Below are 26,975 nucleotides of genomic sequence, written 5' to 3'. Positions count from 1 at the left end.
TTCTGCTTTACTATATTTAATTTTGCAGCACCACGACAATTTATTTCCACCACTCAGTTCAAACTTGCTTGTTTGAATCGAGAAACATGTATGACCGCAGATGGACAAGCTTAATTATGAACGGAGCATTGAAGGACTAATATCCAGCACCAAGCTGTGTTTTCAAACAACAATGTAATTCTAAATATCTTTCATGTCCATCATCCATGTTTCAAATGTTACATCACAGTCGTCGTCCGTCCTGAAAAGGGCGCAAGCTTCCGGCGACAAACAGTGGGAGCCATCACTTGTACAGTAGACGATGGTGGTAGCAGAATTAGCTCAATAGACAATAGACAATAGGTGCAGGAGGAGGCCATTCGGCCCTTCGAACCAGCACCGCCATTCAATGTGATCATGGCTGATCATTCTCAATCAGAACCCCGTTCCTGCCTTCTCCCCATACCCCCTGACTCCGCTATCCTTAAGAGCTCTCTCTAGCTCTCTCTTGAATGCATTCAGAGAATTGGCCTCCACTGCCTTCTGAGGCAGAGAATTCCACAGATTCACAACTCTCTGACTGAAAAAGTTTTTCCTCATCTCAGTTCTAAATGGCCTACCCCTTATTCTTAAACTGTGGCCCCTTGTTCTGGACTCCCCCAACATTGGGAACATGTTTCCTGCCTCTAACGTGTCCAACCCATTAATAATCTTGTACGTTTCGATAAGATCGATAATTCTGGACACTTCCAGTTTCCAGCCCTGCGATGTGGATGTTTCTGCTATGGGGCCATTCTAAACATAATTTGCAATGATTTACGTGTCTTTATATAACGTTATTAAACCCATTGATGAGGTTCTTGAGAACACGTTAATATCTGTTATCTGCATTAAGACAATGGTCAGCGTAGGTCAGAAGCTTAAACACTGGGCAGAATCACTAACTCAAAATTGAAGTTGATTATTTTTCATATCATTTTATGCTTTGTATAAAAAGTCTCATTTGACAGGCTAATATTTCTTAAAAGAATGAGCAATGCCTCCTCGCGGTGTTGACTTTTCAAAAGAAATGACTCATCATTTTAAAACGATTTCTGCCACAGTTGGCACAATGTCTATGATGGTCCTAATGTTCCAGCTCCCAAAGTTCATATGTAGGAGTGGAAGTTGTTTGACAACTGCTAATGTTGGGTAGTTTTCTCATAAATAACATCCTGTTTCATCAAAGAGGAAAGCGCAAGACTTCCCAGCAACTTCCTGATGCAGACATTGACGCGTGTCAGATTATATCACTGCCCATGCAATAGACAGCAAGGATATCCGCATAACCCACTCCCAGACAGGTACCGATGACTGATGAAAAAACTACTTAATGTCACCAGTCCATTCCCTCCAGAGATGTCATCTGACTTGCTGAGTTGCTCCAGTACTTTGGGTTTCACCTAATTAGCTTTGTTATCGCCATCAGCCATGGAACCACAGGTTTGGACTGTCCTGAAATCTAACATAATGAATGCCCTTCAGGAGACCAAAATGATTTGCGCAGAAAGGAACTGCAGATGTTGGTTCACACTGAAGATAGACACAAAATGCTGGAGTATCTCAGCGGGACAGGCAGCACCTCTGGAGAGAAGGAATGGGTGACATTTCAGGTCGAGTCTTGTTCGGGTCGGGTCTTGACCAAAATGATTTCTGAAGTGAATGAGATTCTGAAGAAGGATCCCGACCCAAAGCATCACCTGTCCACATCTTCCAGAGATGCTGCCTGACCCACTGAGTTACTCCAGCATTTTGTGCTTTGTTTTTTAGTAAACCAGCACCTGCAGTTCCTTGTGTCTCCATAGACTGTATTATTGACCAAATTCTTTTTCTCAGTCCTTCTTGAGAAGCCCCACCTCACCTCCACCAATCAACCCCATAGAACATGACTAATCAATAGGACAAGTGGGAAACTCTTTAACCTGCATTGCCTCTTCATCAGAATCAAGATCACTCGGGGCACCGCGGTGGAGTAGCAGTAAAGTTGCTGCCTTACCGCGCCAGAGACCCGGGTTCCATCCTGACTGTGGGGCTGTCTGTACGGAGTTTGTACATTCTCCCTTTGTCAGCATGGGTTTTCTCTGGATGCTCCTGTTTCCTCCCACACTCCAGATATACAGGTTTGTAGGTTATTTGGCTTTGGTTGTAAATTGGCCCTAGTGTGTAGGATGGTGCTATTGTATGGGGATCGCTGGTCAGCGTGGACTCGGTGGGCCAAAGGGCCTGTTTCTGCGCTATTTCTCTGACTAAAAATCACTCCATCCTCGCTCATGGAGCTGCAGTGTGCAGACCATTCTTGCTTTCAGGTAGTTTCAGAGGCCAAAGTCGAAGTCATCGTGGACTCCTCCACTGTGGCGTATGAGAGAATGGAGCAACTCGTCAGGTCAGATGACATCTCTGGAGGGAGGGAAGTGATACTAAACGGTTTAGTATTTTTTTGTGCTTTACAAAAAAACTATTTCCCGACTCTGGCCCCAGTGCACAATGCCTCCCCTTGACAACACAGCTTTAAAAAACAATAGACAATAGAGAACAGGTGCAGGAGGAGGCCATTTGGCCCTTCGAGCCAGCACCGCCATTCAATGTGATCATGGCTGATCATTCTCAATCAGTACCTGCCTTATCCCCATACCCCCTGACTCCGCTATCCTTAAGAGCTCTATCTAGCTCTCTCTTGAATGCATTCAGAGAACAAGTGAAAAACAAAAAAAATTGCTAATGCTGGAAATCTAAAGTAAAAACAGAAAATGTTGTAAGTTGTTAGCAGGTCAGGATACGTCTACAAGAAGAGAAACAGAGCTAATGTTTCGGATCAAAGACCCTTTTATCAGACCGGAAAAGTTGTTCTGTTACTCTTTGGGAAGATGCTGCCTGGCCGGCTGATTATTTCCAGCATTTTCTGCTTCTTTTATTTTAGAGCACCTTAGCTTCTCTTACCTTTTATAAAACTGGAGGGCAGGTATGAAGTGAATGCGTCTACTCTGCTCAGCAGAATTGCATTGAGGCCGGTTGCAGTGGTGTTCAACCTCCAGTGCATTCTGTGTTCTATACTGCAACGTGCAGTCAAATGCTGAGCCCGGTGTTACTGCTAACCAGGTACTCTGTGGAGCAGATGAAGAGAACCTGAAACCAAATCATTGTATTCTAGCATGTCTGCAGGGAAAGGCAGGTGCTGGCTTTAATAACAGGAATAAATTGTTCAACGCTGTTATTAATGCATTAAACATTCGATGAATTAGAAGCATTAATTTGTGTAGTTTAGGGCAGATTTATGTGGAAGTAATTAGTGTTACAATTAAATAAACTTTTCTTAAATAATACACTGTGCATCATATTATTTCATAATTAATAATAACTTCTATGAAAATTCATTGCCCAAATAGATAAAATAACAAACAAAAATGTGCTTTCTGTATGGGAAATAACTGCAGATGCTGGTTCAAATCGAAGGTATCACAAAATGCTGGAGTAACTCAGTGGGTCAGGCAGCATCTCAGGAGAGAAGAAATGGGTGACGTTTGGCAACCTTCTGAAGAAGGGTCTCAACCCGAAACATCACCCATTCCTTCTCTCCTGAGATGCTGTCTGACCCACTGAGTTATTCCAGCATTTTGTGATTCCTGTGCTTTCTGTATGCTAAATGAATTTTACATTATTTCTTGAACAGAAAATAAAACCTAATGAAAATTCTTAATGTATTTGTTAATTATGTATTAATAAAGAAAGATTCACTTTACATGGGTTTACACAAAAAACTTGATGATGTGAATTAATTTTAGATGATTTTTTTTTCCTTCTGTCTCTGAAATGCTTCCAGTTGGTGAAGCCCTTCTCTCAAACTTTTCAAAGTTGTCAAGGAGATTGAATGTTTCCTAATGACTCTGATGTGAAAATGCTAGGCAGCAATTAAAAGTGAATAAATACATTTACATGAGTTCAAATTATATATTTTTTAATAGGAAATGCCTTGCACTCATGTCTACAGTCCTTTTATCTTGTTCAAATCAATGGGGTAGCCGGACTTGCCAGAAGGCATATTGCCAGCCTAACTATTAAGAAATCTTCAATAGTTTGGAGTCCCTGGTTCTATCCCAGAGGGGCCCAGTCATGCAGCTCAGAAGAACAATGTTCAACCACATGGAGAGGATGCCACTTCTGCCTTTACTCAAGTTCCTAACTTCCACCCTCCTACAGAAGTAAAAGTTGGCAGTTAGAACGAGAAGTATAGCTTCCAAATGGAAGATCTGGTCCAATGTTCTCACAGATTTCTTTCATCTGCTCTTAATTTTATTCTCGGTCATAGATCTGCTGATATCGGCATCTTCTCCATGTGCATTCATTTTAGTCTGTGGTGTTTTTGGCAGAGGAAGCTTTTGTAACGACTTGGAAAGCTTCATCACTGAAAGGCAACATCTTTATTAGGAAAAAGGATAATTTATCTTACTTCCATTAAACTCTTTTTCAAAGAAAGATACGAAATGCCACTGCAAGATAAATACAGAACTTGATTCAGCTCAACACAACGCAATTGATGTTCTTGTTATTTGATCCTATTGAATTTTTTAAATGTGGTGATAAGGATTAGGGTCCTGGTGCACCCTCTTGTAATCACCTGCACTCAAATTAGAGAGCTGCTTAGTATTCAAATAAAATGCTTGATGGGCCCTCCCACTTTCCTCAATCAATGTGATGGCTTCATTGACAATAACAAGGTATATAGATTTGGTATTTGATTGGCATTGGTATTGGCAAGGAAATTGGTCAACTCACCTGGACGTTTGCCACAACATCCACGCAATACAACCTTTCAATATAAGGACACAATATCTAATGTGTTTGGCACAGACTTTCACTTCCATGTTATTAATGTACTGGTAGAGTTATTTATGTGCTGGTAGAGTAGACAAGACATCGCACATAAGGGGTGAAGGTACACTCTGGTCTTCATCTAAAAGCAGAGTTGGAGGTTGGCTAGGAAGCAACCATGACGTAATTCAAGAGATACAAAGTGCTGGAACAAAGTCAGGCGACATCCCTGGAGAACACGGAAAGGTGAATTACCGCCTTGGGACCTTTCTTCAGATTCAATTACATCATTTAACACGTTCTATTGAAGAAAACTGGATTAACTTTAAATAAAATGGATGTGAATGTCATGATTATGATCTTACAGAGTGAGAGAGGTATAGAGAGTCGAAGACTTTTATATGCTGACATTTACAAATTCTTTAGCATTTTTACTAACAGGTTAGAAGTTTCTTTACACATATGCCAAAGACATGCAGGTTGCTACCTTGGTAGGCCTATGTAAAATGGTTTCTAGTATTGGTGGTTGATAGAATTAATGGGAATATGGGGAGAATAGATCGCAGGGCAATGAATGTGGGAATGGAATTGCTCTGTGAGACAGCATAAATGCAATGTTCTCAGTAATTGTAGCAAATGTATGAATTGCAGCTATTTCAAAAATAATCGGCAGATTTTTCTGCAGAAATGATGGTGAAATTATTTCCTGATATTAAAATGCAAATGAGAGAGCCGTTTCTGGTGACCAAACATCTAAAATTTTACTGTATGTCTAAACTTGAGTCTGTGCTCAAAGCGAGCATAGAAAACATTAAGTTCATCAGTTATGGCCACACTATGACCTGCGACGTTACCTGTTTTCATTTGCAGCCAGTTATAGTATTCAGGCCTTGCCACATTCTGCGGGTGATTCAACCAGTACTCAAGTTTGTCCCAGTATTTTCCCTTAGCATTCTTGATAGCTTTGCAAAGATCATCGCGATGAAAACATGTAAAATCCTTTTAACCTATTTTTCATTGAATTGATTTGTGCCCTGCTTGGGTTTAACAGTGTGTTGAGGAAAACCATGATTTGTTTGTTCAAGTCAAAGCAGATTGGACTAACTTTATAGTTTAGGCATTAAAATAAGAAACTCGGTGAGGAAAGTGCAGTTTGTATGGTGGATGTCTACTCACAAATGGAACGTGAGAGACTATTGTCCAAAGCATTTAATATCAAGATTAAAGCCTGTAGAATAATAGGGACAGTTTTAGCATGGCTGCAAAATTGGCTAATGCACAGGAAACAGAGTAGTAGTAGATTGTTTCTTCTCTGGGCTGGAGGGAAGAGTATACATTAGTCCTGTTCCCCAAGTCTCAGGACCAGGACCATTGCAGAGTACAAGTTCCTCATGTGCAAACTTGGATGCACAATGAACCAATGAACATCAGAGGACACTAACAGACTGGGAATTTTGTACAGACTGCTGGAATGGGAAAACATGCGGCAAGTGGAACATCGTATAAAAAACGCAAAGATTTCCAGTCTGTTAGGAAAGAAAGGAGGGGTAATAGAAACCAGAAAAGATATAGAAGAAATCTTCTAGAATAATTGTGGGACAGGTGAACAGGAGGACGTTCCCCTCACAAGACGGCATGATGGTGCAGCGGCAGAGTTGCTGCCTTACAGTGCCAGAGACCCGGGTTTGATCCTGACTATGGGCGCTGTCTGTATGGAGTTTGTATGTTCTCCCTGTGACCTTTGCGGGTTTCCCCGGGAACTCTGGTTTCCTTGCACACTCCAAAGACGCACAGGTTTGTAGGTTAATTGTTTTTGTAAAATTGTAAATTGTCCCTGGTGTGAGCGTGTAGGACAGTGTTAATGTGTGGGGATCGATGGTTGGCGCGGACTCGGTGGGCCAAAGTGCCTGTTTCCGCACTGTATCTCTAAAATAAACTAAGCCAAACTAAAAAGACAGGAGGTTGAGAAATCTGAAAGGGTTTTTATTTCATTATCAAGGACCCTGACAGCGTAGATGTACCATTGGGTTGTAAGCAACCTCCTCATTAAAGAGGCTTCAGTGCAGTGTTTAATCCAGATCTCCAATTAAGATCTCCAATTTTGTTGCAATTTCTCAGTACTGCCCTGGAGAGCCAACAGTGATTTTTCCGCTCATCTCCCTGGATTGAATCCACAACACTATATTTGTCTTGGGGAGGGGGAGTCGGATGCCTGCTATCGTTTCAGCGGCAGGTTCATCATTTCTCATTTCAGGCCCCAGCAAAGGTATGGGAGCTGGGAAGTTGTGACGTTTGTTCATGTTAATCCAAATATTAAATCGAAGGTAGACACAAAAAGCTGGAGTAACTCAGCGGGTCAGGCAGCATCTCTGGAGAGAAGGAATGGGTGACATTTCGGGTCTCGACTGAGTTACTCCAGCTTTTTGTGTCTACCTTCGATTTAAACCAGCGTCGGCAGTTTTCTTTCCAAATATATGTTCTTGCCTCAGTTCCTTCAGTGTGATGGTGCTGTGAACGACTCCAACAAAATTTCAAAACATCTCTGTCTTCTCCATCTTGTTTCGAAACTCACTCTCTTAATATGACTTTTTATGAAAACAACCTTTATTCCATCTTCTTCCAATCATGCTTATCAAAGCCATTGTGTCAAACCATTCCTATGTGTCTCATTTATTTCACTAAATCTCAGAGAAGGAAAAGGTTCTGTCTTTATTTAATTTCCACATTTTCCTTGTCTGGTTGTCACAGAAACATCTCTCTTTCTGTGTTCTTTAAACAGTTTCCAATGCAAAGTTCTTCAGTTGTCATTCATTTTTATTTATTCAATATGGCTTGTAAGGGGGAAATTACTTTAACTTTCCTTTAAACCAGATACTGTGGAAAAATACCATGATGTCATTCTTGATATGCTATTTAAATGTGTTCTTGTGAAATTCTCCTTGAACTTTGCTGAGGATGAAAGAGTTTGCTGTGTTTTCTTTTTTTTAGTGTGAAAAGACCAAGTAATGGTTTAGAACTCAGTATATCTCTGGAAGAAATTATCTTGAAAGATATTCTCAACATTCACAACAGTTGAGTTCACAGTTCAGTTTCCAACATGCTCTACATGTCTACTCACACTGAAGATGATGATTTTGTTCATTCTACCAAGAATCGTAGAGTTGAACAGCACAGAAACGTCCTTTTTGTTTAGGTTTATTATTGTCATGAGAAACAGTGAAAGATTTTGGTTTGCATGCTATTCATTCACGACAGATAATGCTATACATAAACATAGAAACATAGAAAATAGATGCAGGAGTAGGCCATTCGGTCCTTCGAGCCTACACCGCCATTCAATATGATCATGGCTGATCATCCAGCTCAGTAACCTGTACCTGCCTTCTCTCCATACCCCCTGATCCCTTTAGCCACAAGGGCCACATCTAACTCCCTCTTAAATATAGCCAATGAACTGGCCTCAACTACCTTCTGTGGCAGAGAATTCCACAGACTCACCACTCTCTGTGTGAAGAAATGTTTTCTCATCTCGGTCCTAAAAGACTTCCCCCTTATCCTTAAGCTGTGACCCCTGGTTCTGGACTTCCCCAACATCGCTGAGTTACTCCAGCATTTTGTGAATAAATCGGGAACAATCTTCCCGCATCTAGTAGTATAAGAAAATAACTGCAGATGCTGGTACAAATCGATTTATTCACAAAATGCTGGAGTAACTCAGCAGGTCAGGCAGCATCTCGGGAGAGAAGGAATGGGTGACGTTTCGGGTCGAGACCCTTCTTCTTCCCGCATCTAGCCTCTCCAACCCCTTAAGAATTAAGTGCGGTACCCCACTAGTGCGGTACCCCACTAGTCACTGCCTGCCATTCCGAAAAGGACCCGTTTATTCCTACTCTTTGCTTCCTGTCCGCCAACCAATTTTCTATCCACCTCAACACTGAACCCTCAATACCGTGTGCTTTAAGTTTGTAAATACAATCAAGCTCAAATACAATAGATACAACTTCCACTGCTTCGCCGATGATATCCAGCTCCTCATCTCCACCAAGTCAATCTCCTCCACCACACACTCTACACTGACAAACTGCATTACTGAAATAAAATCTTGGCTTCAATCAAACTTCCTCAAACTCAATTGCAACAAATCTGAAATCATCATCATTGGTCCAAAAATGCTCACCAAATCCACCCAAAACTTCATCCTCAACATTGATGGTCTCCCAGTATCCACCTCACCTCACATCCGGAATCTTGGAATCATCCTTGATCAAACCCTCTCCTTCGACAAACACATCAAACACATCACAAAGACAGCCTTCTTCCACCTCAAAAACATTGCCCGTCTCCGTCCATCCCTCTCCTCCACAGCTGCAGAAACCCTCATCCACGCCTTCATCACCTCCCGTCTGGACTACTGCAACAGCCTCCTCTATGGCGCACCCTCAAAAATCATCAATAAACTTCAATACATTCAAAACTCCGCTGCCCGTCTACTCACACACACCTCGATCCGTGACCATATCACCCCCGTCCTTTATAAACTCCACTGGCTCCCCATCCCCCAGAGAATCCAGTACAAAATCCTCCTCATAACCTACAAAGCCCTCCATAACCTGGCCCCATCCTACCTGACTGACCTCCTCCACAGGCACACTCCCACCTGCACCCTCCGCTCTGCCGCTGCCAATCTCCTATCCCCCCACATCCGGACTAAACTCAGATCCTGGGGGGACAGGGCTTTCTCCATCGCTGCTCCCACCCTATGGAACTCACTACCCCAAACCGTTAGAGACTCCCCCACACTCACCACATTCAAAACATCGCTGAAGTCTCACCTGTTCAGTACTGCCTTCAACCACTGAAGGTCACCTCACCTTCTGTCTCCTTTCTCTGTTCATTTATTTATTTACTTATTTATCTATTTATTCATTTCCCTATGTTCTCAAAATCTCTGTAAAGCGTCTTTGAGTATATGAAAAGCGCTATATAAATAAAATGTATTATTATTATTATTATAGAGCAAAGGGAAGGTTAAAGAGGGCAGGGTATAATTATTTCCAGGTAATAGAGAGATCTGAAAGAGTTGCACAAAGAGTCGATATGTTCTAGCTCCATCTCGCCTCATCCATCCAACTAACATGACACTTATCTGCGCTAATCCTACCCACCAGCAGTTAGTCTGTATCCCTCTGTGCCCTTCCAACGGTTTATCTCCTCATAGCACCCAGATCTGCCTCAATGGAGAGAGGTTTGGAGTGCCTCCAATAGGCATCTTCGCCTGTGACTGATGCATCAATGGGAAGACTTATCAAGGTTAATGCATCACCTTCATCCTCCAATTCATGTATGTGATGAACTCCTTTCAGCGTTCCTGTTTCCACTAGTCTTCTACTGTCAGTGTGTGAATGGAGTCCCATCTAAATTGTTGCAGACTTTTTTCCACCATTAGGCGGAGGCAAACAAGGTCTACCGTCTTTGTGGTCAGTTACCATTTTTAGAGACTTACACCCTCATACCATTTGACTTTTCTTCAACAATTGTAGCATCGGACCATCTTGAACAGGTGTCCTGAAGTTGTGTCATTCTGATAAAGTCCTTGCCCGGGTCTCCCAGCTTTGCTCCTGACCTGCTGGTTTCCTTTCACAACCACTTGTAGCATTTGTGTGTCCTAGCTGCAAAGACCATGCTGCTGCTGGTATTCTGGGGCTTGTTTCAGGCCCACATGACAGTGTTTTGCCCTGGGCTTAGTGCTCAACTGCTCCAATATGCCCACCATGTCCACTGCCTGCTATCACTCATGCTTTATCTCGAGAACCCCTTTCTCTGTTACTCCACATTTACTTATCACTCTGCTACTCCATCGAACAACAACATCTCAAAATGTGTTGCCCATATGGTCTGTAAGTTCATAAGTTCCAGGAGTTCTCGGGCCATCAAGTCTACTCCACCATTCAATCGTGGCTAATCATGAGGGAAATCATGGCTAACTTTCCCTCTCGATCCCATTCTCCTGCCTTCGCTCCATAACCCCTGACACCCGTACTAATCAAGAATCTGTCAATCTCTGCCTGAAAAATGTCCATTGACTTGGGCTCCACAGCCGTCTGTGACAATGAATTCTACAGATTCACCACCCTCTAACTAAAGAAATCCTTTCTCATCTCCTTTCTCAAGGTACGTAACTCTTGTGTTGCTGGTCATTGAGGTAAATAATGAGGGGAGTGGTACCAACAAAACATTATTTATGGAATGTGATCAACACTCTACCTGATACGTTCACATTTGTCAATACTACACATCCCAGTGCAGAGGACCTTGCTACAATCTGTGGAAGCAAGCTGTACAGCGGATGTTTGTTGATCATTTCTTCAATGATTGATCTCTGTTGAATCACAGAGTTATATCACAAAATGTTAAGCTGTGCAGATATGCATGCTGAGTTGGGGGAAATAAAAATGTTAAGTCACTGGGTCAGGTTAATAAACTTGAAAATTTTATATTAATAAATCACTACTTAGAACAATTCCCCACATAGAAAGTGAAGTGAAGAAAGGCAGTGAAGAAAGCCAATGGAATGTTGGCCTTCGAACCAAGAGGAGTTGAGTATAGGAGCAAAGAGGTCCTTCTACAGTTGTACCGGGCCCTGGTGAGACCGCACCTGGAGTACTGTGTGCAGTTTTGGTCTCCAAATTTGAGGAAGGATATTCTTGCTATGGAGGGCGTGCAGCGTAGGTTCACTAGGTTAATTCCCGGAATGTCGGGATTGTCGTATGTTGAAAGGCTGGAGCGATTGGGCTTGTATACACTAGAATTTAGAAGGATGAGGGGGGATCTTATTGAAACATATAAGATAATTAGGGGATTGGACACATTAGAGGCAGATAACATGTTCCCAATGTTGGGGGAGTCCAGAACAAGGGGCCACAGTTTAAGAATAAGGGGTAGGCCATTTAGAACGGAGATGAGGAAGAACTTTTTCAGTCAGAGAGTGGTGAAGGTGTGGAATTCTCTGCCTCAGAAGGCAGTGGAGGCCAGTTCGTTGGATGCTTTCAAGAGAGAACTGGATAGAGCTCTTAAGGATAGCGGAGTGAGGGGGTATGGGGAGAAGGCAGGAACGGGGTACTGATTGAGAGTGATCAGCCATGATCGCATTGAATGGCGGTGCTGGCTCGAAGGGCTGAATGGCCTACTCCTGCACCTATTGTCTATTGTCTATTGTCTATTGTCATAAACATATAAACATAGCTTCCCATTTTATGAACGTAACCAAGAATGTTGTATAAAATTCTCACTTAACATTAACCAAAATTAAAAGCAACATATTGCAACTTCTGCTTGGTGAATCACTGTGACAATATTGAGCCAAAAATTCTGAAAGGAGCATTGGAAAATTGACAGCAGTTGGTGTTTTCCAAAAATAAATCTTTTTTTTTTCCATAACTTACTCATTGACTTTATTTTGCAAATCTACTAAAACGCACTGAAGAAGGGTCTGAAGTCTGAAGAAGGGTCTCGACCCGAAACGTCACCAATTCCATTTCTCTCCAGAGATGCTGCTTATCCTGCTGAGTTACTCCAGCTTTTTGTGTCTATCTTCAGTTTAAATCAGCATCCGCAGTTCCTTCCGACACAGACTAAGATGCACTATTGAATGTAGATGCACTGCACACATGATGATGTATTAGTTTACTTTATTTTGAGTAACATAGTTAAAAGTAGTCTTTAGTGGAGCATGGAGAGACACAGTAACATTAACATTAATGCTACTGCCTGACCGCTCCAGTGATCTGGGTTCAGTCTTGACCTTCTGTGAAGAATCTACATGTTTTCTCTGTGATTACATGTGTCCCGCATCCCAAGATCTGTCTGGCAGTTTAATGAACTACTGTAAATGACCTGTTTAATGTAGGTGGGTGGTGGGAGGATCGGGGTGGAGTTAATGGATGCGTGAGGCAGAGCTGACATGGATTTTGAAGAATTACTAGTCTGAAGAAAGATCTCGAATTAAAACGTCCTCTGCCCCTTCCCTCCCCAGACGCTACCTCACCCGTCGAGTTCACCCAGCACTTTGTGTTTTGCTCAACCTCCCAGCACCTCCCAGCAGTTTCTCGTGTCTCCATCCTGCGGACATGGACTTGATGGGCTGAACGGCCTTCCTCAGTGTAATGCAATATGACTGAGCTTTGCAGAAGTCTCTTGTCTGTGCAATTAATTACACACGGCTGGAAAGTGAAGCAGTTAGTTGCTGTAATTGCGAGAGCGGGACATTTGACAGGTCGGTGGGCTTGGCATTTATGAATGTACACACGATGCATCATGAGAACTTGACCATTTAAGGCAGCATTGCCTGGAAATGATAATGAGTTGAAGCTTTCAACATACAGGTTTGGAATATGTAGGACTGGAAATTGAGGCTACATCAGATGTTAATTTTAAACCTGAGATTGATAATCTTTGGTTCACCAAATGCATTTAAGGGATGTGGCAAAAGATGAATAAATGGAGTTGGGGCATTGCTCGATCGTGATCAGACTGAAAAATGGAACAAGCTTAAGGAGTTAAACCTTTCTTTTTTCCTGTATCAATGTTTATATAACTCTTGCTCTGATAGCAGTATAGTTAATGACTTTCAGAATTCATTCTTATCGAAATGGCTGACAGCCAGATACAATTTGCTACATCTGTTTGAAAACCTGTATGGGAAAATACACGAGACCAATCTCCCTTTTATATCAGCTGTGTAGCATATGTTTATCCTCTGGTATGCTAATCAGGACATAATACAACAATAAATCATTCTGTAAGGTAAAATATTCAGATCTTTGAAGTTCAAGATCATAGGAGGAACCAAAGACGATTTCTTCTCCACTTACAGTGGCTGTTCAACACCAAATCCATGTTAAGCTAAAAACTAACCAAAGCTCAGAAAATCCAGAACTCTTTGGAGTTTACTGAGGGACTTCCTGCGGTGTTAAGCAGACATTTGTCAACTCTGGCTGAAAATAAAATCAATAACATCTGACATAATGCTTGGATGACCAAAGCTTTATTGGAAACAGATTCTTCTTGATGGTTAAGCCTATAATAATGATAATTCCTCATCATGGCGGCAAGTAATTTTATTGCTCAATTCTGATTATAGTAGATGATCTAATTGCCAAAGACCCATTTCTCCCCATTATTTCACTTTATAATGTCTTCGCTATGAACTATGCAGATTCCAAAACTGTTTGCAGTCAAATACTGCTATTAGTTACCCAGTGTCTAATTGTCCATGTGCACCAAGGAATGTAATGTTGCCTTGGATCGCCCCACAGCACAGCACTTGTTTTCATTCCTTCCTTTTGGATTACTGTGAGTGCAAGTTGGGATTGAGGTAATGAATATACCAAATAATCCCCTCAGCTGCTAATGCCTGTAAAAACCTCTTGAAGCTCTGTAATTGCTCAATAAATAAAGGTAATGTACGATGGCATGTCAAGCAATGCAAATCCATAGTGAGCGATCCTGATGCAGGATACATCGGACCAGGGTTACCCTGTGTAATGTTGCTGCTTGATGATTACCAGAGAGAGATTAGACACAAAGTGCTGGAGTAACACAGCGGGACAGGCAGCATCTCTGGATAGAAGGAATGGCTGACGTTTCGGGTCTCCCGAAACGTCAGCCATTCCTTCTATCTGGAGATGCTGCCTGTCCCGCTGAGTTACTCCAGCATTCTGCATCTATCATCACTGTAAACCAGCATCTGCAGTTCCTTCCTGCACCAAAAAGGAAGATCCATTGGTGAGTTGTGTTCCCAGACCGATGGATAGGTCACCACTCAAAATCTACCTGACCATTCACACAACTGGAGCCTGGAACATAGAACATCGGGCAGCCCAGCACAGGAACGGGCCATTCGGCTCACAATGTTTGTGCCATACATGGTGTCGAGCTAAACTGATCTCATCTGCCTTTTCACAATCTGCATACCTCTATTCCCTGCACTTCCATGCACCTATCTAAAAGCCTCTTAAACACCACCATCGTATCTGCCTTCACCACCACCCCAGGCAATGCATTTCAGCCCCCCACCACTCTCTATGTAAAAAACTTAACAGTGAAATAGAGAGAGATAGAACAAATGAATGAAACATTTCATTTATTCATCCATTTCAAGGTTTCATTCATTTGCTCTATATCTCTCGTTTCCCTTTCACCTGACTCTCAGTCTGAAGAAGGGTCTCAACCCGAAACGTCACTATTTATTTTCTCCAGAGATGCTGTCTGGCCCGCTGAGTTACTACAGCTTTTTGTGTCTATGTTCGGTTAAAAAAAAGAATCTGCAGTTCCTTCCTACACAAATCTAATTCTTCAGGGGTGATGGGGGGAAGGCAGGAGAATGGGGTTAGGAGGGAGAGATAGATCAGCCATGATTGAATGGCGGAATAGACTTGGTGGGCTGAATGGCCTAATTCTGCCCCTATCACTTATGCCCTTATGACCTTAAAAGCCTTTGATTGATGTACATACGCACACTTCTAGCCTTCTACTCTCATTATCCACTACACGCCCAGTTGCATGACCAGTTCTTGACTGGCTAATTAGTGTATTCCTCACTGACTCACAACAGTGCCATTTCCTGAGTATTATCACACAAGCCTCGACTGCTAGGTTACGATATGAACAGTTTGCCCACCCCTGTGAATGTTAAGTTATCCTTCAAGTAGACTGCAGTCTTTTCGAGTTTTCCTTATAACATAAAGTGTTTTGTCTCTCTCCATGGGGATCAGTTAGCTAATTCCACAGCAAGCATGCACCACATAAGCCAAGTAATAATTTTTAAGGTCCTCATTTTTCGAATTTGAACTGATCGTGATATATTTAAATGCCCGTCTCCCTCCTAACCTCATTCTCTTGCCTTCTCCCCATAACCCCTGACACCCGTACTAATCAAGAATCTATCTATCTCCAAAAATATCCATTGACAGCTCCACAGCCTTCTGTGGCAAAGACATCCACAGATTCACCACCCTCTGACTAAAGAAATTCCTCTTCATCTTCCGAAAGGAACGTCCTTTAATTCTAATGCTATGAATTCTAGCCCGAGACTCTCCCACTAGTGGAAACATCCTCTCCACATCCACTCGATCCAAGCCTTTCACTATTCAGTACGTTTTAATGAGGTCCCCCCTCATTCTTCTAAACTCCAGTGAGTACAGGCCCAGTGCCATCAAACGCTCATCATTCAGAGATGTTGCCGCTGAGTTACTCCAGTTTTTTGTGTCTAATTCAATGTCTTTACTTATTCTCCAAAATGAACTACATGATTTTGAATTCTTCCACAAACCTTCAGTAAATTGCTTCAACATCTAAGCATATCTTCAATTTTTTCTCAACTGTGCCTATCTTTTTAAACTTGCTCTGCAAAAGCCGATGTAGCTCATTTGGAAGCCCTTGCTCTTCTGCCAGATTTGGAGATTGGAAAAGGTGAGAGCACCACTGTTCAAGCAAACCTCCATCCTCCAGTGGAAACGATAGACAATAGACAATAGACAATAGGTGCAGGAGTAGGCCATTCAGCCCTTCGAGCCAGCACCGCCATTCAATGAGATCATGGCTGATCATTCTCAATCAGTCCCCCATTCCTGCCTTCTCCCCATACCCCCTGACTCCGCTATCCTTAAGAGCTCTATCTAGCTCTCTCTTGCATGCATTTAGAGAATTGGCCTCCACTGCCTTCTTAGGCAGAGAATTCCACAAATTCACAACTCTGACTGAAAAAGTTTTTCCTCATCTCCGTTCCAAATGGCCTACCCCTTATTCTTAAACTGTGGCCCCTTGTTCTGGACTCCCCCAACATTGGGAATATGTTTCCTGCCTCTAACGTGTCCAACCCCTTAATAATCTTATACGTTTCGATAAGATCCCCTCTCATCCTTCTAAATTCCAGTGTATACAAGCCTAGTCGCTCCAGTCCCGCCATTCTGGGAATTAACCTAGTAAACCTAAATTCAGATGCTGGTACAAATCGATTTATTCACAAAATGCTGGAGTAACTCAGCAGGCCGGGCAGCATCTCGGGAGAGAAGGAATGGGTGACGTTTCGGGTCGAGACCCTTCTTCAGACTGTTTGCTCTGCCTCAGTCTCTGAGCGCACAGTATCCTTTCAAAAATAAAAGATGATTTGGCCCATCCAAGGTCAACCCTCACTTAAAACAATTAGATGCCACAGGAAGTCCAAGGTTTAATTTCAGCATATCTCATTGATATCTATTTCAAATATTTTCATCAGCCTCTGCACATGGGATTATTGTTGGTTCTAGAATCAACTTACTTAAGCTTCAATTCCTCAAAATGAAATACAGTCCATCACTAAACAGCATTGATCTATTCCAAGTTATTGGAATCCTGATTCCCCTCATCTAAGGGAAAATGAACAATCCCTATGCATGGGAAATATTTGCCGAGAGCTTATTAGGATTGTTTAAATTATCCATGGAATTCAGCTGGATTGGCAGCCACCCTCAATCACAGGTGCATCTGGGAACACTGGTTATTTTGAGATTTGGTATTTCCTGGAAGGTAAAATAATAAAGAGGCAGAATTTGAAGAATTTTAGGTTTAAAATTCTTCTTCCAAAAATTTAAACTAATTCCTTGTGCCCACACTAATTGCAAAATTAAATAAAGTTATAATAGCTATTGTAATACTGCAAGGAAATTCAAGTCTATGTGTAGCTTTAACTTAATTGTAGAACATTCTACTTCAGAAAAATTGATGCTCTATCTTTATAAAACTGGACTCAAATTTAAACTAACTGTACCTGTGCACTTTTCCCTCTGAAATAGTGTGCAAAGCAGCAAGCACATGTTTTGAGTTATTTCTAAGAAAGTGAAGATATAGACTTATCTTCAAATTCATTATTTAGAAGATTCGTGTCATTAGTTAGTGGACACATTATGGAATTTTTGAGGAATGTGAGAATGTGCACAGACTGAAACATGGAGGTAAACAACATTGAATGTTTCATCTCTAGGTTTGAAAGCAGTTGAGGGAAATTTCTGGGACAGATGGGGAGATCCTCGGTGGTTGGAAATGGGTAAATAAACCCAACCCTTAAAGTCAGGGTATTGGGAAGAAAGATAGACACAAAAAGCTGGAGTAACTCAGCGGGACAGGCGGCGTCTCTGGAGAGAAGGAATGGGTGACGTTTTGGGTCTGGAATCATTTGTACTGGCAGAAATGGAGAAAATGTGGAACTCTTTTCAATAATAGTGGGGAGGGGTTTGGAGTCGGAGGAATTACTTGATAAGTTTAAGATTCAGCAAGATTTTTGTTCACTAAAGGTGTTGAGAGGTATGGGGGAATAGATGTTGTTAGGAAACGCTTTTTTAGTAGACAAAAAGATCCCAATAGGCACAGTTAATAAACATACATGTCCTGTTGCCAGAAAAGGAAAAATGATAAACTTTTTGGAGGTGTCGAACCACTCGACCAGGGTGTCCCATCACAAAAAATGCACTAGTGTAGGCCTGTCGGCCAGCCAGTCGGCAGAGACTTCTGCCCCTCTCGCACTAATGATGGAGTCCACATTTGGGCCGTCATCTCCAAAGGTCCCAACCCGAAACATCGCCTATCCATTTTCTTCAGAGATGCTGCCTGACCCGCTGAGTTACTCCAGCACTTTGCATCTATCTTTGATATAAACCAGTATCTGCAGTTCCTTTTTTTAATTATATTCCAAAGAGCTCCTCTTCCAAAGTTTTCAGCAGTTTCCTCCACTAGAATTAGCCCTGCACTAGCCTTGATATAGCACCAACTAACAACATTAAGACAGGCGAAGGCAGCTGTAATATGGCAATCAGTTGACCTCTTGCAGAATATAGCGTTATGTCATATATAAATGTCATATAGAATGCATATATATATTTTGCATTATTGAGAAGTGAATGCAGTGACAGAGGAAATGAACAATCTGTTGCTGAATGGAGTTGTATTACAAGGGGCTAATACCCCTCGTGGGCTGCTTAGTTACTTCCTCTCCCTCTCTTCAGCTGTTTATCATTGAATTGGTAGCAAGAATTGTGCTTTGTAATGCATGGTTGTTCAGTGCACTGGTTTCACCATGGATCTTGAGAGCTTCATGGTCAGAGAGTGGAATTCCCTTCACTCTCTCATATTCCAAGATGGCTGCGCTGCCACGCGGCTGCGGCTCGCCGGCAGTCTGTTTGTCCTTTTCCTTTTTTTGTCTATGTGTTAGTGTTAGATGTGTGTAGTAGTTTATTTTTAGCTGTGTATATGTGGGGGGTGGTGGGAAACCTTTCTTTAAAAAAAAATCTCTTCCTCGAGGCGCGGCTCGGCCGCGGGGCCTTCCATCGCCCGGTGCAGCTCGGCCGCGGGACTTTCCATCACCCGGCGTGGCTCGGCCGCGGGACTTTCCATCACCCGGCGCGGCTCGGCCGCGGGACCTTCCATCTCCTTGGTCGCCTCGGCAGAAGTCGAACTATCTTTCCGTGGGAGAAGCATGGGGGAAGAGAGAAGAACATTTTTTTGTGCCTTGCATCACAGTGAGGGAGTGTCTGGAGGTGTCACTGTGATGGATGTTTGTGTCAAAATGTGTGTCTTGTGTCTTTTACTCTGTACTGTTGTGGCTGCGTGGCAAATAATTTTCGTGTAATTCATTTTGAATGACAATAAAGGTAATTCAGATTCAGATTCAGATAGAGGGGTGTGTTGAAAAACAGTGGCTGCAAAGCACCATGTGTGTAGTCACTAACACCCCACACCTCACGGTCATCATAAAATCGCACGCCCCGCTGACTGCTGATGTTCGGCAGAGAATGAAATGTAATTGGCTCTGTCTGAATCAAAAGGGTCAGTGACTTCCCTTTGTAAAACACTGCAAAAGGTTAGATGCTGCAAGTGTCTCCAGTTTCATCAGCATTCATTACCATGGACATCTTCATCGCCCTTGGCAGTGCAGTCTTTGCCATTTTCGGAGGTTCCCATTATAAATGTAGCAGGCGATAAAACTGGAGGTGCAGATATCCCACAAACAGTTCATACGTTCATGCGTGATAGGAGCAGAATTAGGCCATTCGGCCCATCAAATCTACTCCGCCATTCAATCATTGCTAATCTATCTCTCCCTCTTAACACCATTCTCCTGCCTTCTCCCCATAGCCCCAGACACCCGTACTAATCAAGAATCTATCAATCTCTGCCTTCAAAATATCCATTGACTTGGCCTCCACAACCTTCTGTGGTTTAATTAGGATAATCGCTCCCTGAACACCTTGAGGAAACTTAACTACCAAGATGCTTTCTCCGCCACCTCCTTCACCTCCTCCCTCTCCACCTTCTTACTGCTCAAATGCCCTCAACCCCTTCTCCTAATTAAGCTCTATTGCAAAGGGAACTCCTTCTCATGGAGGTGGCTGGGAACAGCTGGCTTGGGCAGCACTCGTAATTCAAAAACCACTTCACATAGAGCTCAGCAACTTGAACTTGCCAAAATAAAAAGGTGCAAACACTTGTAGATGCAGAAATACCGTTAAGGAATCAACAGGCAACGAACCTACAGTTATCATTTCTTAATTAATGTTGGTGATGTGGGCGGCACCGTGGTGCAGCGGTAGAGTTGCTGCCTTACAGCGAATGCAGCGCCGGTGATCCGGGTTCGATCCCGACTATGGGTGCTGTCTGTACAGAGTTTGTACGTTCTGCCCGTGACCTGCGTGGGTTTTCTCTGAGATCGTGGGTTTCCTCCCACACTCCAAAGACGTACAGGTTTGTAGGTTAATTGGCTTGGTAAATGTAAAAATTGTCCCTAGTGGGTATAGGATAGTGTGATTGTGCGGGGATCGCTGGTCGGCGCGGACCTGGTGGGCCGAAAGGGCCTGTTTCCGTGATGTATCTCTAAACTAAACTAAACTTAAAGGTGTATAAGTATGCTTCTTCGTCCTGAAATCACACTGATTTAAAATAAAACATTACCTACTACTTGACATAAGTTTTAAAGGCGGTATTAGAAAATGTGTCTTCTCCGTTCAGTCAAATCAGTTATATAAATAATTAATACCATGCTCTGAATAATGTTTATTAACTGTGCTCATGGCATTGCACGATAATACATAAAACACAAACAGTTTTCTGAGTTGCTAGACTAGAAAGTCTATTGAGGTTAAATCTTGTTTCAGGTAAATTTCTTTCTGAAAAATGTAAGGTAAGAGGACTTAAGTATATTAGGAAACCATTAACTTGTTGCCAGAAAATGTAACTCTATAAATGGCATTTTAAGTTTAATTTGGTAAATTGTTCAAATAATATATTCTTCAAGCTTATGTCCAATAATGTAGATCTACAGATTCCGAAATTGTGTCACTTGGTATTAACTTCATAAATACACTGAATACAGTGAATACGGCTATCAAACTTTACCAAAATGGAGGTGAGAAGAATTCAACTTAATTCTAATAATTTTAAGGTCATGGTGAATTAATAAGACTTATATTTTTATGTAATGTTTACAATTGAAATGTGCAGAAGCCGTCCAAAATAATACATTGCAAAATAGGCTCAAAGATAGAAAAGCAGTATTTGGAAGTTAAAAGGGTGGTCTGAAACTGCAAGCTCTCATGGCAAAGATGTTTTAACTTTAAAAGAAGCATCATGCTGTAATTTTATACTTTACAATGGAGAAGCTTATGCTTCGTTCTCTTCTTTTGAAGTTTATTTGCCCTCAGACATTCAAGGGTGTGAAGAAATGCTCAATTTTTCTTAGCTAGAAGTTCCAATCTCCAGGGACTGCCCTGCAACAACAATCCTTCAGAAATGGGATACTGTTTGGCAATCCATGAAATCCCCTAATTATGGCATGTTGGAAAACTGCCTGTTGGTATTTTAAGCTTCCCTCCCTTTTCAAGATGGACAGCATATTCTTTCTCGCTCTCTGCACAATCTGCATAAACAACATTCCTCTGTCCAGTCATTACTTTTCCCAGACCCAACAATAGTCCTCTGACTCTCCTGGCTGGCAATGCAGCCCTTCCGTAGAATCCAGTGAATTGGCATAACTTTACACAATTACTCTAATCGACTGTGAGTACAGGAAAGATTTGTGAGCAAATTGTGGTCAGAGATTTATGTGAACTGTTGAAGGAATGTGGCCGTTGTAAGCCAGGACTATTTACTCATGGGCAGCTTAAATGAAAAGAGTTAAAATGCTTTTTTTATTGCATAAAGTGGACTTTTAATAAGTACAAAATGAAATATTTTAAGTGAATTAAAATATTTTGAAGACACATAAGGGTATTGATGTTCATGCTTGAATATATATACACTGATTTTTTGTTTTTATCCAACCTGGGATGGATTAATATCTCTATTAAAATTGTGAATGCAGACTATATCTGCCAGGTTCATGAACGATCAACTCCAGGCTCCAGTTCTTGCTTCATTAGGTTAACCTGGATGATAGCACTTGGATAACTACTCAGGATGTCTAGTGCCTGGTTTTAAGAATTTCCCTTTGTTGCATTTATGGCATATTTAGCATTTTGGAACCGATTCTGATGTGGGGGGGGGAAAGTGTTACTTCTGGCCCCTGTTGGCTCACCGTTAAATTATTCGATTCTCAGCCGAGAGATCTGGACCATTGTTCCAGAGAAGAGTTCCAACCCCATGAATTAATCCTTGCCTGCCTCCTCAATTCTGGGGTAATTAGTGATTTGGAAATAAACACAAATATCGTCAGTCATGTCCACAACCTGCATCTGAATTAAAACAAAATACTCCTCCCATTTTCATACCTTTACAAGAGGAGTGTGTGGTGGTTGGGTGGCACACATTGGGTGCGAATAGGAACTCCTAAAAAGGATTGTGCTGAATGTTTATTCACGATGGACTCCTAGGCCAATGCTGGCCAGCAATGTGAAGTTTGCTGTTGACGAGAAAACAAAAGTTAGTCATGCAGATGTAACCGTTGGAAGAAGGGAGGAATTAATTGTGGAAACAAGTCACACAGAAAAGAACATTTCAATGAAGTCTCTGAGTCATGGGGCTGATTCAAAGGCAAGTGGGATCGCAGCTAGTAACTTCCCAGGCCCTCTGCCTTTATCTCCAGGCAGTTCCTGGGTTATGGTCATGTCACAGGAAAGGCGGAGTTGCCTCATGCATCTTGTTTTGTGTTTACTTTAGAGATAGAGTATGGAATTATGGCCGACCAGCCCACCGAGTTCACACCGACCATCGATCACCCATTCACTTTAGTTCTATGTTATCCCACTTTCTCCTCCACTCCTTGCATGTTTGGGGACATTTTATAGGGGCCAATTAACCTACGAACTCGCACGTCTTTGAGATGGGGGAGGAAAACAGAGCACACAGAGCACACAGAGGACACCACAAGATCACAGGGGGAACATGTCGCCTCCACAGGGACAGCACCCAAGGTCATCGTTGAACTGGGATCACCGGTGCAGTGAGGTCGTGTCTCTACCAGTTGCAACACTGTGCAGAGAAAAAGAGGATGCTATCTTTTCCACCCAGGAAGGAGAGAAAGATTAGAGATTTGGATGGATATGCTGGTCGGGAATGGTACCTTAGACAATAGACAATAGACAATAGGTGCAGGAGGAAGCTATTCGGCCCTTCGAGCCAGCACCGCCATTCAATGTGATCATGGCTGATCATTCTCAATCAGTACCCCGTTCCTGCCTTCTCCCCATACCCCCTGACTCCGCTATCCTTAAGAGCTCTATCTAGCTCTCTCTTGTTTTCCTTATTTTCCAATTGTTTCTGCCTGATGTAGGGCAAGATGTCCAGAAAAATATCCAGGCCACAATTAAACATAATAATAGATAGGGAAATGTGAAGGTGATTATAATTTATTTTACCTCTCTTGATTTGTTCTTCCTTCCTAAATAATAATTTTAGATCCATTGTTTGAATTACATGTTGAATTACAAAGCTTCACAATTGATTTGTTTTAAAGTCATTATCCCTCTTATTGGCAATGGAAAATCAAAAACCACAAAGCTTTATGATTGGTTTTCAAAATAGATGATTCAGTCATTAAGTAAAATTTGGAATTTAAGTAAAAAAACAATAGTCGGTTTCAGTTGCTATGAATCTACTGGATTGGTGCAAAGACCCATCTGATCACTTGAGCCCTTCAGGAAATAAAATTGGCTCTCCTTACCCTAGTTAGATACAAAGTATGGAGTAACTCAGCGGGTCAGGCAGCATCTCTGCAGAACATGGATAGGCAACGTTTTGGGTCTGGACTATTCTTCCGACCACTTCATCCAACAGCGCTTACCCACGTTGGTCGATGTATGACTCCACGCCCATTCGTGTGGTTGAGTCTTAATTGCTCCCTTGATTCAGGGTCAATTAGAGATGATCGATAAATGCTGGCTTTACCAAGGAGTTGATGGCCCTGTCTGCAGGTGGCCGGAGGAGAGTGAAGGATCAGCAGAGTCATGGCTGCGGCCTGCGGCCGGCTGGAGTGTAGATGAGGGTCGGCGGTGGCAGCCTCGTTGACAGCCCGGCCTGATAGTGCCCAAGGAAGCCGTGTAGGCCAGTGGTGGCATCAGCAGCCCAGCCTGGAACTGGCTGGGGAGGAGTCCATCCACTGTAACCAAAATCCGTTATAAAGAGGTTCGTAATAATGAGGGTTTATTGTACTTACAACTTTAGGTCGGAATGCAGCTCAAAAATGAGGCATGTGCTTTGAGAAATGGATAAGTTATGTCCTCATTCATGTATTTAGTCTTTCTGCCTGATCTGACTCTTTAGTCTTTGTGAAAATGGTAACTTTTATATCCCTCTCACTGAAAAGAAAAACAGGCTGATAGTTATTTTCCTCACCTGTTGGTGAATAAGCAGTTTGCTAATGTGTATAACAATTTCTCACACTACCTCAAGGCCTCGTGGGGCACCTGTCTTATCTTTAACCTTGTTCTTATCTCTGTGATAGTACATGGTCTCGGTTATCCTGAAGCAACATTAATACTTTTCAAACTTAGTTGTTTCCCAGTAACATCATTCAGTGGTTTCACAGTTTATTGTTCTGTGCTTTATTATATTTGCAACTTTCTGAACCATTACATTAGTGTTCATTAAAGTCAGATTTAAAAGTCCACAGCGAAGAGTCCAAAATACTGCACCTCAGATGAATTCACTTCAAGTTCTTAATTTTCTTTCTAACATATTACTGCATAACTAATGCAAGCTGTTTTGCACACTAATGTTTTTGATGGAATAAAACAAAATTGTGGAAAACCGAAAAAAACATTTTTTTGTACTTCGCAAAATTCCAAGTTGCAACAATACAAGAGTTTGGCCTAATTAGTAGAGTATGCAAATTGTTTGATTTTTCCAGTGATGCAGTGGCCCTGAAAATTGTTTTGTTCTGTCCTCCTTTACAATTGCCAGTCAAATTGAATGACAACCAATTAGTGCTACCTGCAGCTCACCAGGTTCAGTGGAGGAACGTTGGCTGGAGTGCTGCTTCTTAAACTGGTGAATGGTTCACCCAACGGTGAATGAAATTATTTTGGGGTGAATGAAACTAGAGGGGTGAATGAAGGGTGAATGACGTAATATATATAAAATTATACACAAGGGAGAATAAGACAAAAATTACCAAAAATCATAAGAAACTTTGGTCGAGGGTGAATGAAGTTTTGTGATAAAGACGTATGGGTGAACGACACGAAATAGTTTAAGAAGCACTGGGCTAGAGAATGGAATATATCATGGATATAACCAGAAGCTTACCAAAATGATTAATATAAATGATTTCCCCTATTAAAATTCAGTGTTGTTTTACTTTGGTGAGATCTGATGTGACCTGCATTGTAGGCTTCCTTGAAAATGGTGTTTCCACATCTCTGGCATTAGCTGGGTAGAAGGATATTTATGTGCCAAGTAGACATTATCAAAGATTTTACCTTCCTCACAATTTCACGTCACTGCAAAGATTTAAAAATACTAGCGGGGGGAAAAGATCATAATCACTACTGGAAGTAATCAGTCTGAAGAAGGGTCTCGGCCCGAAACGTCACCCATTCCTTTTCTCTCCTGAGATGCTGCCTGACCCGCTGAGTTACTCCAGCATTTTGCAATACCTTCGATTTGTACCAGCATCTGCAGTTATTTTCCTACACAACTGGAAGTAATTTGATTACTTTGATACCACTCTCAGTGGTAAATAGTAAGACATCCAGCAGCATAAAACTATGGGAATGCACTTTCTCTGGGTGGTATGGGCAGCATCCCTCCAAACCAAGGGCCAGTCAACATTATTGGAGTTCTCATCTCATCCCAGATAATCACATGGGTCCATATAAGCATGGGTTCAAATCATGCATATATGTTTGCAAACATGAGAATAAACTATATTTCCAAATATATATTATAAATATATATTAGTTTTGAGATACAGCACAGACACAGGCCCACTGAATCTATGCCGACCATTAATCACCTGTTCACACTTGTTCCATGTTATTCCATTTTCCAATCCACTCTGCACACTAGGGGCAATTTACAGAGGCCAATTAACCTACAAACCCTCATATCTTTGGGATGTAGGAGGAAACTGGAGCACCTGGAGGAAACCCATGCAGTCACAGGGAGAACGTACAAATTCCACCTACTCACATTCTATGTGAGATTAAGGCACCTGATTCTGTGTTGGTGTGTTCTATGTCAGTTTAAGTATGCATTTGGGCTTGATTTTCATGCAATGTTTCTCACCATGTGTTTAGTCTAGTCCCACTCTGCTGTGATCCAGCGCTTGTTGTCGGGCTATTACAGCCATGTTTGGTCTTCACAGATTGTGGTTAACCTTTAATCAAAACCTTCAGCATTACACATGATTGTAAACATGAGTGCAATAAATTAAAATGCAGAATATGTCATCATAAAATAATTGAAAACTTTTGGTGATGGGTGAAGAAGTATTCTGCTATATTGTCAATAGAGTTATTTGAAAAAGAATGTTGAGTGTGAAACCCAAATATTATCTGCTTGAGCAGAATTTTGATTGCACTGAGAGAATCGATTTTGGCCTTACTAAGTTTTCCTGGTTCTTACCTGAAACACCGTTGCATACATTCTCTCAGATGATTCCTCATTTAAAATACCAGCTGTACTTGTAG

At 41.9% G+C, this 26,975-nt stretch overlaps 1 protein-coding gene and 1 long non-coding RNA gene across 5 annotated transcripts in view; one reads left to right on the top strand and one right to left on the bottom strand.

Moving 5' to 3' along the window:
• cped1 (cadherin-like and PC-esterase domain containing 1) overlaps positions 1 to 26,975 on the top strand; it is a 219,716-nt gene that overhangs the window by 131,318 nt on the left and 61,423 nt on the right. The gene's annotated exons all lie outside the window — the stretch shown is intronic.
• LOC144603731 (uncharacterized) overlaps positions 22,625 to 26,975 on the bottom strand; it is a 120,969-nt gene continuing 116,618 nt past the window's right edge. Inside the window, exon 3 of the long non-coding RNA XR_013548654.1 lies at positions 22,625 to 22,747. This is a non-coding gene — a long non-coding RNA (uncharacterized LOC144603731). The remainder of the gene's footprint in view (positions 22,748 to 26,975) is intronic.

The sequence above is a fragment of the Rhinoraja longicauda genome, chromosome 20 (assembly GCF_053455715.1).
Source record: "Rhinoraja longicauda isolate Sanriku21f chromosome 20, sRhiLon1.1, whole genome shotgun sequence".
In the NCBI taxonomy this organism is placed as follows: domain Eukaryota; kingdom Metazoa; phylum Chordata; class Chondrichthyes; order Rajiformes; family Arhynchobatidae; genus Rhinoraja; species Rhinoraja longicauda.
The sequence above is the reverse complement of the archived record's forward strand: the minus strand, read 5'-3'. Positions and strand labels throughout refer to the sequence as shown.